Raw genomic sequence first — 15,575 nt, forward strand, 5'->3', positions numbered from 1 at the left:
TTGAGATTATGTCAATTTGATGCTTCATCAAATTCAAGTTTCATCAATTTAGGTTTGTAAAACTTCGATTTTCCATGTAAACATAATTCCAATTTTATATTTTATTTTTGTATGTTTTTTAGGAACACACACGGTGCCAGATTTGATCTAGCTTCAAGGCAGACATATAACATGAAAACTGCACAACTTAGTCATAAAAAAAAAAAGAGCAAATTATTAGATATCGTTGAACCAGACTAAAGTTGTTTATACTAGTTTATTTATTTATATATGTATCCATTTATAAAGGGCACCAGGACCAGTCATTATGAGGGCACTTTACATTGCAACCATGAAGAAGTTGGAAATATATTAGGATAAATAAATGGTTAGACAACTTTAAACACAGAACTCCTGGTGTATAGAGGTGACGATATAGAGTTGAGCGTGTGATTTAAAGATCATCGGGTGGCCGCCCATCTGTCATGGATGGCAGCGGACATTACCTTCACCACCCTGATGGACTACCGCCTGCCATAGCTAGAGATCACAGCCAGCACAGCAGAGATCTCTGTGTCTTCAGAGCAACTGCTATCATGCAGGTTCCTCTGAAGGCACTTGTGGGCACGCCATGGTCCAAATCATTTTTGTTTTTCAAAAACAAACACCCCCAAAGCAGATGTTTGTTATGGAAAAAAAAAACACGGCCAGGGTATGCGGGTCATTTTGTAAAATTCTTTCCGAGACTGGTGGGTTTTTCCTGGTGTTCACGTACTGAAAGAAAACATCAAACTGTCCACTTTAAGAGGCATATTATCAAGCCAGGCGATAAAATTATCACCGCTTTAGCGGCAGGAAACTGCCGCTAAAGCGGCGATAATGGGCAGAGAATTTGAATAGAAGACCATGTTCACACCAGAACATGGGCTTCTATTGGAATTCTCTGCGGCATATTATCAAGCCCATTATCGCAGTTTCCTGCCGCTAAAGCGGCGATAATTATAACGCCATCCTTGATAATATGCCCCTAAATAGGCAGGTGGTCTGATTGTCCTTATTCTGACAGCCCCTGCTCCGCCAAACCATAGGAGTAGGCTTTCTGATGGCCATGCCAGCGGGGGCACTCTCATCCCAAAGATGATGGTCCTCCCAACTCATGACACAGCGAGGGTCTGATGGGTCGATGAACAGTGTACTCTGCCATGCGACCCCACTGTGTTTGCAGCAGTGTACCCTGTCCGCCAAACTCTAAATCAGGCCCTTGGTCTTGGAGATGTCAGTAAAGTTGAGTTTTCAGTGTCTCTCAGAGCATTGAGAGTTAGGGTCAATGTGTTATGATCATGGGAGGAAGACTGATGAATTCCAGGCTGTAGAGTTTGTCTCCGTGTTGCAGCTGTTCTCAATTTAGGACTTCAATGAATAATGTTTTGTTCTTTCTGAGACTCCCTGAGTCACCAGATGTTATAAAGGTATTTTTGTGTATGGCTCTATGTTCAAGGCAGCACCTTCAAAAAAAGATGGCTACTGCATTGAACATACTGTTGCCACCCCCTTGAAAGTATGACAACATTATTTTCTGTACTCTGTCTCGCAATCACATCGCGTTGTGAGAAGCAATGAGGCAGTCATCTTGAAAGTATAAGCAATAGACTTAAACGACTGCAGGTTGCCGCAATTGACTTTGCCAATCCCAACACATTTTAAAGGCACCCACGTTTGCAAAGCCAATAGCGGCAGCCATCATTCAGTGGTGGAGGTTTAGTGGGAGAGGGAGAGAACATTGGCGAACGGAGGCACCAAGAAGCCCAGGAAAGTGCTGCATGGGTTCAGGGTGCAACTAAGCCTGCCTCTGGCATACTGTGGAGCAGCCAATCACCAGCCAATACTCGGAGTGGGAAGGGGATGCAGAGAGGGGGAGGTTTGAAAGAGTAAACATGGCAGAGGCAGGTGCAGTATGGGTTCTCCAAGGACATGGTAAATAAGAAATAAAACATGAAAAAAGAAGAGATGTTTGATAATGTTGGCAGTGGAAGAATACACCTCTCCAATCAAAAGCAGGGGTAAAGAAGAAATGCTCCATGGACTGATTGAGGAAGGAAAGAGATCCATGAAGAACAAATAACTGAGATAAACAAGAAAGCGATGTAATCCTGATCGAAAGGGGCTGACTGAAAGCACACTCTATGCTTATCTGCCAAGTTTCAGATTGCTTATGTGTGTCAATACCATGGTTTATGTGTGACATCCCATGCTGTATGTGTTACACATTGGACCCGATTCACAAAGGTTATGTTAATAAAAACGTCTAACTAAGACCAGTTTAACTTTACTACTTTTCAGTATTCACAAAGGTAAGATACTACTAGTAACTTTACTACTAGTAATTTTACTATTATTAACTTTACTAGGAGCATCTTTACTAATAGTAAAATAACTAGTAGTAACTTACTTTTGTGAATACCAAAAAGTAGTAAAGTTACACTTTTGGTCTAAGTTAGACCCATTAGTCGCTTTTTAGTTCAATTGCATATTTCATATCAACTAGTTTACAGTTCGTTGTGCATTTGTTAGTGTACTGTTATGTCTGCACAGTGTCCCAAAAATCAATGCACACTTCCATGAGAAAACTGGTATGTGCTATTATTATACTGTGATGTCTGTACAGTATCCCAAAAGTCAATGCACATTTCTAATGGCACTAGTATGTACTGTTCAATACACAAAAACAAGCATTGGTTCCTACAAATGGTTAGACCATGCTCAATTATGGGGTTAGCTCGTGCTCAGTTAAGGGGCCATGACGACTGGACCTTGACAGTCCTCCCCATCATGAGTTTTCATACTCATTCTTAAGTAGGAGCCTTAGGGTGCAGTTTGTGAATTTTCCTAAGCCAACTTGAAGCATGTATGGCATTACTAGGTTCCCAGGAATCTTCTTCTGGGCCAAGACCTTTCCAGGATACCAAATACCATAGGTTGCCTTTGTATCTTTTACTGTCGAGAATGGTTTGTACCTCATATTCTTTATGATCCCAAACAATTATGGGAGGTGGTTGAGATCGTACCTTTGAATTAGCAGGCTTTAGTACCGAGGAATGGACAGACATTGTCTTTGGTAGTTTCAGCTTGAAGGCTTTTTATGACTTCCAAAAGGCCAATAAACTATGGGTGAAACTTATAGCGATGTTTAAACTTTAGGTTTCTGGTAGATTCAGCTTGAAAGCTTTTTATGACTTCAAAGAGGCCAATAAACTATGGGTGAAACTTATAGCGGTGTTTAAACTTTAGGTTTCTGGTAGATTCAGCTTGAAAGCTTTTTATGACTTCAAAGAGGCCAATAAACTATGGGTGAAACTTATAGCGGTGTTTAAATTTTAGCTTTCTGGTAGATAACCAGACTTTGTCACCCAGTTGATAGAAGGGCCTGGTGTTCGTTTTCTATCTGCAAACGTTTTGTAAATCGTTTTAACATTGCTCACATTGATTCGCAACCTTGATGTTAGTTGTAGAATGTCCTTTTCAATTTGTAGTGTTAACAAAGGCAAAACTGTGGGTGAAAACCATGGTTGGTGTAATACACTGACATGTTGATTGAGGTGCGAATAAGATTATTGTATGCAAATTCTTCTTCCCACAGGAGATCTACCCATGAGCACTGTGTTTTTGGGATGCAGGATCATAGATATTGCTTCAAGACCTGTTTTACACTTACGTTTGCCCATCCAACTCAGAATGGAATCTGGTAGACAAATTACTTCGTATGTGGAGGGCGGTACACCAGGCTTTCTACAGTTGTCGAGTAAATAGCGAGCTTTGGTCTGAGGTGATGGTTCGGGGTAACCTATGTAGGCATACCACATGTTGAGAAATCAAGTTTACTAGTTCAGACAGTTTTGTGGAACATTACACAAAATGGACCATTTTGGATAATCGATCCATAATGACTAATATGCTATTCTTCCTCAGGTCTGTTGGTGATATCCTCATTTTGGAGAGTTATCTCCAGCTTGGCCACCAGAAGCTTTGACTCACTAACTCCAAAGTTTTTGTACGACCTGGGTGACCTGCTAGAGCTTGATCATGACACCATTTCAGTACTTGACGTCGTCGCCTCTTTGTAGGTACATATAGCAGATTGCCCTGAAAAGGTAGTTCTTCCATGATGGATTGTTTTTGGTTCTTTGTGGCCATGCTATTACTTTCTGCAAGGGCATATGCTGTCTAATATCATTCAAAAACTGACTTGACATGGTGGATCCTACAATTTGATTTTCTGGTATCATAGTTGATGGGTTTGTTTTTGCTTTTCGATTTGGGTACCTCCTCATAGCGAGATCATGTGTCGGCCTTATTGTTGGCAATTTCAGGCCAAAAGGTTATTAAAAATCTAATTCAGCAAAAACAGGGTCCATCTCAATTGAGGGGGCATTAACGTCTGTGGACATCATAGATATTGTAAGTTCCGATGATCAGTGTATACATTGATTGGGAATTTAGCGTCTAGTAAGTACTGATTTTCGTCTCTGATTTCAACTGTGATAATGTTCATCCGAATCATAACATACTCTCTAAGTCTATCAAGAACATGTCTCCTCTGGGACTAGGATGTGGTTTAATTCTGTCCCACAATCATGCATTCAACCTGCAAGTTTTGACAACAAAGTATATTGAGCGTGCAAGTCAAATCGCAAGTGTTCTACACCTCACACAGGTACCAGTTATGCTGCTTTTTAGCTCGAAGTATGGACTCACAGAGTCAACTGTTCTGCTGTTATTAGCTTGTGGTACAAAATTACACAGTTCAACAGTTTGCTTTCTAACCTGAGGTATTGGCTGTAAATGCAATCGTCAGGTTTCTTAGGCTTGGAATCAAGCATGCATGCAGCGCAGCACAAGCAGAGATCTCCTACCTGTCTTCTGACGTTGGGTGGGACCTACAACACTCTGGGACTGCTTACGGGGTGTTGCCGGTGATCGGAGCAGCCAGGACGGACTCTGGATTCTCTGCTGCAGCCTTAATAAGCCGTACTCAGTAGGTGGGACATGGCCGCATTTATATGCTCGGCAACCAAAATGACTGAGCACTGCAACTGAGAAAGGACAATGCTAGGAAAATGAAGGTGCAGGGCATGGTGCTATCACACTAATCATGACACAATGTTCATGGTGTGCAATTGAGTATGAAAAGTCTACAGCGGTTTGCATTTTAGTACAATGGCATGTTGCATGTCAACTAATTCACAGTTGGTGTGCATTTATTGGTGTGCATTTATTGGTGTGCATTTATTAGTGTACTGGACGGTTGCCTTCTATGGAACTATGACGCTACCGCATGGGCGGAAACAGAAACTATCAGTACTTACCATGAACCTGACACCCCTTGATCGTTGCCCGGTGGAGCCGTCACATGCAGCTATAGAGGAGTCTGGATATGGTTCACCTCCTCGCCGTCACCTACCCAGCCAGACATCGGAAATTGTTTTTCATGGTTCTTCTCAGTTTTATCTGTCTTTCTCTGGGACTGCTCTCAATGCTTTACTCCCCCTGTAGTACTTTCCACCCCCGGTCTTCCTGACACTATCTTCATTCCTCTCCCCTGTCTTTCCTTACCCCCCCTACCTTCCTTCCCTATATGACATGAGTCTTGGTTTAGGCTACACACTAATAACTTAATTTATCGTGTAATCTCATGTTTTTCTCCTCTGCCTCTACTTGTAACTGCAACTGTAACTGATGTAACTTTCGTAACCTGTAATCCTGTGAATCCTTATGTAAAGCGCTCTTATACCTCCGGGTCAAGCCAGCGCTATATAAAGCTTTTAAAATAAATAAATAAATAAACGTCTGCACAGTATCCCAAAAGTCAATGCACACTCATAAGAACACTAGTATGTACTGTTTACTACACACCAACAATTATTGGTTCCTACAAATGGTTAGCCCATGCTCAGTTGTGGGGTTAGCCCTTGCTCAATTATGGGGCCATGAAACTGGACAGTGACAACCAGTTTCACATGCATTCAAGTACTCAAGGCAGCGGTGCATGGCTGTATACGATAAAGGCGACATTCCACCCCCAACACAATCCCTCCCAGATCAGACTTCCTGGAAACCAATTCAAATGTTGTAGAAGTTAAGTCGGTGGATCGGCAAAACCGGCATTCCATTATTGCACTCTAGCTTTGTGGTCTGTGGTGAAATCTGAGCCTTTTAATGGGAAAGAACATCTCATCAATTGTGATTTTCACTATTCTGTGCCATCAACAACTTGAGGAGTTTGTGATCTTCTTGAACCGCAAACCTTGTACCAAGCAAGCAATGTTAGCTTTAGGGCCCACACTATCACAAAGCATTCCTTTTCAATGGCAACCCAGTTCAGTTGCCTAGGAAGCAGTTTGTGACTGATGAATGCTACTGGAGACTCTCCAACCTGGTCATCAAGTTGAGCCATTACCACTCTAAGGGGCATATCTACAAGGCGGCGATAAAAAATTATCGCCGCTTTTGCGGCCATTTTCAGCCGAAAAGCGGCGATAATTTTATCGCCATATCAGCAAGGTCATGCTATCGCGTGAATCTTTGCCTTAGCGCCTGTTTTCTGGACGCCCAGCTTTGCATCTCTAATGAGATGCAAAGTGGGTGTTCCTTCCTGAAATAAGTGGAGAAATGTCGCTAACCGACATTTCTCCAATTATCAAGGGAATCGCTAACAAGCATAGCGATCAGAAAAGTAGCGCTAACCATAGTTATCGCTACTTTCCTTACGCCTGCTTTTCAACTGACTTAGCCATGATATCCTATGGAAGGTGGACATCATGGCTAAGTCTGCCTTGCCCTATCAGCAAGCTATCGCAAGATGTTGTGCGATTATCGCTGGATTTCCAGCGATAATCGCACATTTGGCAGCATGCGCAGTTAAACCAGTTAAGGTGGCTTTGGTGTGGGTTTCGTCCTCCAGAAAACTCTGTCGTAACCTTTCTTCTTTTTCAAGATTTATACCCCAAGGATATTGGGGTGGTCAACTATTGACCTGAAAACAAGTGTTTATCATCTCCTACCAGTGTTTAAGAAATGGAAATGGAAAAATAGCAAGTATCCTCATGAAAATTAGGATCCAATAAGGTTTGTAATGAGGGTAAAGTAAAAGGAAAAATACCAAAGCAATGTATACCTAGAAAATCCACAGGTGAACAGGGAAGATGAAACTGGAAAAAAATGAACCATCCTTAAAAGATAACAATATTGGATCCCCTTTATCAGACGGCATTAAAAAACTGGTATCTAAGCATTTTCTTTATACCAAAAGTGAAAAGACAATCCAGCAAAGTAGTCTAGTAGATAATTTGACAAAAGTGAAGGTCGATTAAGGGGGCCAAAACAGTATGGATATCACTGGTTCATTCGACCTATATGGGGGCTCCCCAGGAACCAGATTATCATCATTGCCGTGCATATATGGGATAATGCGAAATGACTTGTTAGACTCAGTTCTTGAACAGAGATAGATAACTCCATGTTGCGTGAAGCACAAGCAACTTTAGCAGATGCCACAATGAATCGAGTTAAGCGGATTTTTGGTGAAGAAATCTCACCTTCTTTATCGTCAACAAGCAATAATATAAACCTTACAACGTCGTCCACTTTATTGGACATAACACTGCTTATGCTAGGGAGTCTAAAAGGTATTTTAGAAAGCTCTAGTTGTGCTAAATAATAATCAGCAGACTCATACAACTCTCCTGCAAAATAGAACTGGGGAATGACAAAAGATGAACACTTGCTTATCCACTTTAATAAAGCCGGTAAATGAGACCCCAGAAAATATGTATAACGGTTTGTCAAGAAATTTGGTAGGAGATCAAGCTCCAGAAGTCAATACAGCCACAGTTGGTTTATCTAATAAAGAAGTAGGTGCAAAGGGGATGCAATATACTGTCTACCAGCCATTGCTTTTCAAACGTAGATTTTGTAATTGTTGGTATTTAAAGCTTTTCTCAAAGTTTAACCTGTCCTATTGGAGACACCAAAGGAATTTATTTTGTATCAGCAGGGTCAACGGAGATTGAAAAAAAGAACCCCGCCTCAAAATGTGGAAGTGAAGTCAAGAATAAAGAATAAGTTAAGCCAACAAATGTTTGGCATTAAGTGCTGATAGGATAAATAGTAGACACAACTAAAGTCACAATGAAAAAAGAAAGAACTTGGGGGCATATTATCAAGACAGGCGATAAAATTATCACCGCTTTAGCGGCAGAAAACTGCCGCTATAACAGCAATAATGGGCTTGATAATATGCTCTATGGAATTCCAATTGAAGCCCATGTTACATGTGAAGGACATCTAACATGGGCTTCAATTGGAATTCTATAGAGCATATTATCAAGCCCATTATCGCCGCTTTAGCGGCAGTTTTCTGCCGCTAAAGCGGCGATAATTTTATCGCCTGTCTTGATGATATGCCCCATGGATGGTCAAAAACTGCCATGAAATATGTCCGTGGGTAAGGGCATAAAATGTACCTACTTAAAGAAAAGCAGTCAGGCACAGGAGCTAAAGCTACACAATGATAATGTATTGAGTGACCCACATTCAATTAGGCCATATAAACAGATTCAGGAAGAGCATGGCCACTGCACTTTGGTCTTTGAAATTCTTCGTAAGGTGAAAAAAGCAAGAAGACTTTGCCAACTAAATTGATCAAAGCTATTCCCCCTGTTTAAACAAATTCCAGGATTTTCCGACATCAGGTCCTCAGAATTAACAGCAATAGGTGGTATGACAAATAAAGATGGGAGATGTGACTTAAGTTGATTTCATACCACTACTGGCTGTTAATACAGTCTACAAAGCTGAAGAGTGTTAGTCCTCCAAACATTTTGCCTTCACCCCTCCTGATTTCTGAACGCGTTTTTGTTGGCTTTTAGGACTCTGTGTACTTTATCACTGCTAACCAGTGCTAAGGTGGTTGTGCTCTTTTGTAGGATTGGCTTACACACAATTGGCATATTTAATTTGCTTGTAATTCCCTAGTAAATTGTTATACCGCATACCCAGGGATGGTAAATTAAATACTACTAGTGGGCATGCAGTACATATTGTGCCACCCACTTCATTAGACCCTTAAAAACATGTCACAGGTCTGCCAGTGCAGCCCATGTGTGCAGTTCTAAACTGACATTTCGCCTTGGCAAAATAAACCTTTTGTGAGGCGTAAACCTTCTCTTTTAATACATATAAGTCACCCCTGGGGTAGGCAAAATATACACATTGCGACCGCTGTGAAGGCGGTCGCAACCTAATGTGGGCAGCGGTATGGCCGACTTCTAGTCAGCGGTCCTGCTTCCGCCACGGGGCCAGTCGGACGAGAGTCCAACCGGCATCGTAATCAGGCCCTCAGTCTCAGTCTGGTGCAACCACAATTGGAGCTTTGCTTTTAGGCACCATACTAACCTTAAAAATGTTAAATTGCATATTTCTGGTAGTACTGATTGGATTATTGTCATTTTGGTGTCAAATAATTTATTACAAGTTACTCTATTATTCTAAATTGGTGTGGGATTTTCCTTTGGTTGTGTTTTCACTTTATTACTGTTTGAATGCTGCATAAATATTTTAAACATTGCCTCTTAGTGACTTTTTGTGGTTCACCCAGACAAAGGTTGTGGTTGTTGCTTGAGAAGGGTCAACTCCACCCCTCAACCAATAACTCAGTTGCTCACATTCCCCTTTAGCGGATGTGATGAAAATGAATAGTGGATAGTTCAAATGCCTTATGCATAGGATACAGAATTCTTGGGGATTCCAAAATTCTGCTGCTGGAAAACACATGCTAACAAGAATGTGAAAAGGCTTGTACATGAAGCTTCTTTTAAATGTATACCATATTATCCTCGTGCAGGAGACATGGCAGAGAACCTTTTTATCCATATCCATGTGTAAACCAGTCCATGCCATGGGAGAGAGCTTATTATAGTGGGTTCTTCTAACGTTGATATCAACAAGAATAATAAAATAGGTAAGAAGGATAGAAGTTGTAAGTATGTCGGTACAAATAACTGTGGTAGGAGAAAGTCAAAGTGAAGTTACAATTTTGCTAATATATATCTACATTAGGATATAAAGTCAAATCTGAAGGAGTTCTTGGACACATTTGAAACAATGTTAACTTTGCTACCTACGAGTGGAATATATAGAAGGTAGTGTCTTCAATAGAAATATTTAATGATATCCTTGAGCTGTACATTATCCCTTATACTAACTTCCCAACTATCACACCTTTGAATGTGTCTAGTATGATATGTGATTGGTTGGGCAGAAATGATCAAATAGGTTTAAATGGTCACTCAGCTCAAGACAATCCAGCCAGTGCATACCCTAGGTTTGGCTTTCATCACTATTCAATAAATTATGTTTTGTCTCCTATAATGTATTTAAAGTATGTTGTTCAGGGAGGAGGGGAGAGAAGGGGTTGGGGGACTCAGCAAAGGTTAAACTATTTTTGTTTAACTACATGTCATGATGTTTGCATATGTTCAGGAAAGATGGAAATGATTTCTATAATCATTGGCAATTTAATGTACTTAATGGAGAAAGTTGATATTGTTTATCAATATAGGGATGATGGCTAAAGTTCGTATATGCTCATTAAATATTTGTGGCATCAATGATAAAAGAAAAAGGGGCATGCTGGCTAAGAGTCTTCGGTATATGCAGGTAGATTTGGTTTGTTTGCAAGAGACTCATATACCTTGGAACAAGCAATGGTGGTTAGTGGACTTAGGTTTCAATGTGCTGGCATGCACCTGGCAGGGTACAACTACAAGGAGAGTCAAAATCATGGCAAGATATGGCCTAGGTCAGTGCAAGAGAGTCGAGGAAGATAAACTGGGGCGCTGGGTCATGGAATATAGATTCCCAGATAATACCGACCCTATTACAATTTGCTCTCTATATGGGTCAAATTTAGACGATTCTGATCTGCTGAATTATTTCAGTATTGAACTTGCCCTCTGGCCGTGGCCCCTGATCCTCTGTGGATATTTTAACATTCACTTAGACAGAAGTTTCAATATTAATGCTGACGTTCCATATCAGGGAAGAAAAGTAAGGGTGTTCAAAGCCCTACTAGGTCTGGTGAGAGAACAAGGCTTGATAGATAGTTAGCACAAATACAGATCAGAGGATCCAGGCTTTACTTTTTTCCCGGCTCCCCATAATAAATCAGTCCGGCTGGACTATATTTTTTATTTCTGATCAACAAGTTAAGATAGTTTAGGTGGAAAGTTATCCAAGAGTCATTTCGGATCACAATTCTTTAGTAATTGAAATCTTATTGGCCGATGCTATCAGGATGCAAAAGCCCTGGACCTTTGAAAGAAAATTTCTGGGTGACCAACCTTATCGTGATCATATGACCAAATGGATGGTCGAATTCTTTGCCATTAATAAAGGTTCATCACCTGACATTACAGTTTGGGATGCTTTCAAGGTGAGCATTCGAGGAGAGACCTTGAGCTTCTCCATCTCTCGTCAGAAAGCTCTGCGGAAGGAAATGGGGAATTGGTTTGAGCAGTTAGAAATTGCAGAAAAAAAGAGCTCATGTTGAAAATAAGAAAGGGGCTTAATATTAAGCAGTCTCAACAGGAAATTTTAATGATCAAATCTAAAATACATCAACCTCTCGGATCAGAACTGGCAGCCAAATACATACTTCTAGGGTGGAATTATATGAGCTGGGGGAAAATATGGGGCGGGTTCGGGCTAAACGTCTTCGACAACGAGAGGAATCGAACAGAATTGTTAAAATTAAAGATCATTTAGATCAAGTTCAGGAATCTCCACTAGCAGTATTAACTGTTTAAAAAAAATTATGAGCAGCTGTATACTGAGGGAGGGGCTTCACTAGATGAGGGGCTATTAATGGACTTTCTAAAAGATCTAGAAATGAAGGAGGTTTAATGTGAACAAAAGAAAGTTATCGCATTCCCGATTACCGGGGAGGAATTAGAAATAACTTTAACCTCTTTAGCCCTTGGTAAGGCTACTGGCCCGATGGAATCCCCCTTGAACTTTACAGGGCTTTTGAAAAAACAATTCAACAAGAGATGCTGCACATTTTTCAACTAGCCCAAAGTGGATATCCCCCCGAATCATGGCAGAAGACAGCCCTACTGGTGTTTAAAAAAAAGGGGAAACCTGATTTGTTGCCAGCATCATTTCGAACCGTTTCACTTATAAATTGCGATAGCAAAATCTATTCTAAAATACTTGCGTCTAGATTAGGCAAGATGATTACACCTCTGGTCTCACTCCACCAACACGGGTTCATCCCCGGCAGGGATACAACAGATCATGTCTGCCGAGTTATAGCCCTTCTTGATTGGGCTCGGTCCACAGAATCACCGCTGGGAGTAATCCTGTTGGACACGGAAAAAGCGTTCTACAGGGTCTCCTGGAGTTATTTATGGGCCATCTTGAAATGGAAGGGATTCTGTGGGGAATTCATTCAGGCATCTTTCACCAAAAGCGGTAATTTGCATTTCAGGGCAGGACTGTAGGGAGTTTAATATTAGCAAAGGGACAAGGCAGGGTTGCCCGTGTTCTCCTCTGCTCTTTGCCCTTTATATTGACCCCTTTTTAAACAAATTTGAACTGGACATTAACATCAAGGCGGTGAGCATTCATGATACTGATTATAGAACATTAGCGTATGCAGACGACATTGCGGTGCTATCTTCCGATGTCGTATCAGCAGTCCCAGAGGTAAATCGAGTAGCTGGACAGTTTGGAACCCTGTCAGGTTACAAATTAACTATTGATAAAACACAAATTCTCTGCTCTGGAACAGCGCAAACTGCGGACCTACAGATCCTCCAAGAGGCAACCTACCTGGGGGTCAGGATTACATCGGCTGTAGACCAAATCCCTGATATGAATATTACCCCAATAGCGAATAGTGTAAGCCAGAAACTGGAAAGGCTAGATCATCAATAAATCTGCAGGTCTGGCACACTCTCCAGAGGAGAGGTCAGAAGCACAGTCAGTACAAGCAAGTAATCTTATATTATCATGGAGGGAGTCCTATTTAAGAGGACGGAATCCCATCACCCACCGAGGTGGCATGCTTCATCATCTGAGATCTCCTCTTGGTTGCAAAACCTAGTGCAACCAAGGGCAACAACTCCCTCACTGTGAGGGAGGAGCTCACGGATGTTTTAATTAGGTCAGTTGGACAGATCTCCTAAGATCTATGAAGCATGAAAATGTTTTAAAGATGGGTGTTAGCAGTGCGGAAAATAGTGATATTGTGAAGTGATATTAAAATTGGCTGCCAAGAGGAAAGGAATTCTTAATGGTTAACTCTTGGTGTCAATTGTTAAAAACAGTGCAAGCGCGGTCTGAAAAAATTGTCGAGCGTGCTGGTCTACATGGAGGGTCTACATGTTTCAGCCATAGTGATCGCACATCGATCGTGGCCTTCCTCAGGACCTAGATGGTGGTGCTACTGCACATTTGTGTGCAGTGAAAATCTCCGGGGCTTATTTAGGAGCCACTTGCGCTGTCAGTGCGTCATGTTGGGTGACGCACCGAAGGCGCAACCCGCTGCGTGAAATTTACAAGCACAGGTAAAGCCACCCTGAGTGGCTTTACGTGTACTCGTAAATATCACCCCATTTCACGCAACACATTGCATGTTAGGGGTGTGACATGGGTGTTGCTGTGGGTGTTCCCACGCAACACCCATGTCCACTGATGCATTTCCGAATTATCGAGCAATCGTAAACCTGGAAATGCATCAGGATAATACGCCACCACAAGGGGTGGCGTAGCAAGGCGCAACAAAGAGAAATGTTTTCATTTCTCCTCATTTTTTCCTCTTTCAATGTGTGCTGCATTCTACAGCATGCATTGGAAGAGGAAATCACCTCAAGTGATTTTTTTTGTTCACATCTCCTCACAGCGTAGGCATCCTTGCACCATGGTGCACATGTGCCTTCGGCGGCGCATGGCAGAAGTTTGTGCAACAGTGTAGGGAAAGGCACAGAGATGCGATATGTTGCTGTAAATATGTTACATCCCTGAGCCTCAAAACCAACGCAGCGTGGTGCAGCAAAATAACTTATGGCACTGCGCTGCGTTAGTTTCCAATAAATAAGCCCCCTCGTCTTTTGTGATTACAACTAATGCAAAATTCACAATCCGAGTTAAGGCGCAAACTCCTTTGTGCACCAGAATCCGGGTTCCCTCGTGAAATACACCGAGTGTCTCTATAAGGATGTAAAGCCCAGATGTGCATTATCCATGCAATAGAGATTCATATGAGCACACACACAGGGCCATCTTGAGGATTTTGGGAGCCCTGGGCCAAATGTAATTTGGGGAGACCCTGCTCGTAACAGCTTTGGGTTCATGATTCAATTTCAGCTTCTTTCGTGCCCTCTTTGGCCAGGTCACTAAAAGTGCACAGGCGCACTGGTCCATATTCTAAAAATCTATACATTTGATACTCAAGGATAGTGCCCTGTTTTCAATATTAGAATATACAGCAGCAGCTCACTAATATTATTGCAAAGAATCCTTTTAACCCCCACCCACTTCTCGTTTGTGAGGTCCTGTTTTGATCTAAAAGAAACTTTTTTTATTTGGCTATTGCTAGTGTTGAAAAACATAAACAGCTCTCGGAAAAATCTCTGTAATAGACTCCCACACATGACCCACGTTAAAATTAAATTAAAGGAAAACGGTGTTTAAAATAATCTCTTTGAAAATTGTCCAAGGTCATCAGGGCAACACTCTGCAGAACAGAGGTGGCTGTATCGGGGAAGGGCCCCCCTAAAAGGATGGGGGCCCTGGGACAGGACCCACTTTGCCCGTGCCTTAAAACGTCTCTGCACACACATGTTTTGGATGGTGACAAATTAAAGTAAATATGTTTGATTGGAAACGTCTGCTAGAATTATGCCTCGGACTAATTGTTTGGCAGTCAGTCCAGACCTCACCCACTCACACGTATTGCCTCAGCCCGCAGAACAGTTTTATACGTTTCTAGCAGCACTCGATGTGACTTGTAATCTCAGTCTCGGCGCAGCTCCCTCCATGTTCCTGGCAGCATCCAGATCAGATAGGGCTCGTGGCCAAACTCTAACTCAATTTGCAGGGCCCGGATGTAAGTTGAGATCTCGTAAGCTCCTCACTTGCCAGCATCCGCTTCCATAATCGAGCATTCATCTCTGGGGCACAATTGAATTAAGCACAAGCTCCAGCCTAAAAATACCAAGTTCAAAATTAATTAACAAAGAATACTCGTAGAGAGTCACCTCTAAAGCATACCTGGGCAGCCTGTGTGCGGGGGGCATTGTTATTTTCTTGTCACTGCTTTAATGCTCTGTTGTCAGCTAGTAATTGACATGGCACTAACAACAGAGGCTGATGCCGCTCAAACACACCCAGTGACCCCTTCCCCACACTTATGGATGGCGCTAAAGAAACGCGATACTCAGCCGCCGCCTCAGCACTTATGGGGCATCAGATTGCATCTACAGGGTCCCACAAATTGGCACTGGTAATAGGTAAGTGGAGATGGATACAGCAAAATG

Source organism: Triturus cristatus, chromosome 9, assembly GCF_964204655.1.
Source record: "Triturus cristatus chromosome 9, aTriCri1.1, whole genome shotgun sequence".
Classification (NCBI taxonomy): domain Eukaryota; kingdom Metazoa; phylum Chordata; class Amphibia; order Caudata; family Salamandridae; genus Triturus; species Triturus cristatus.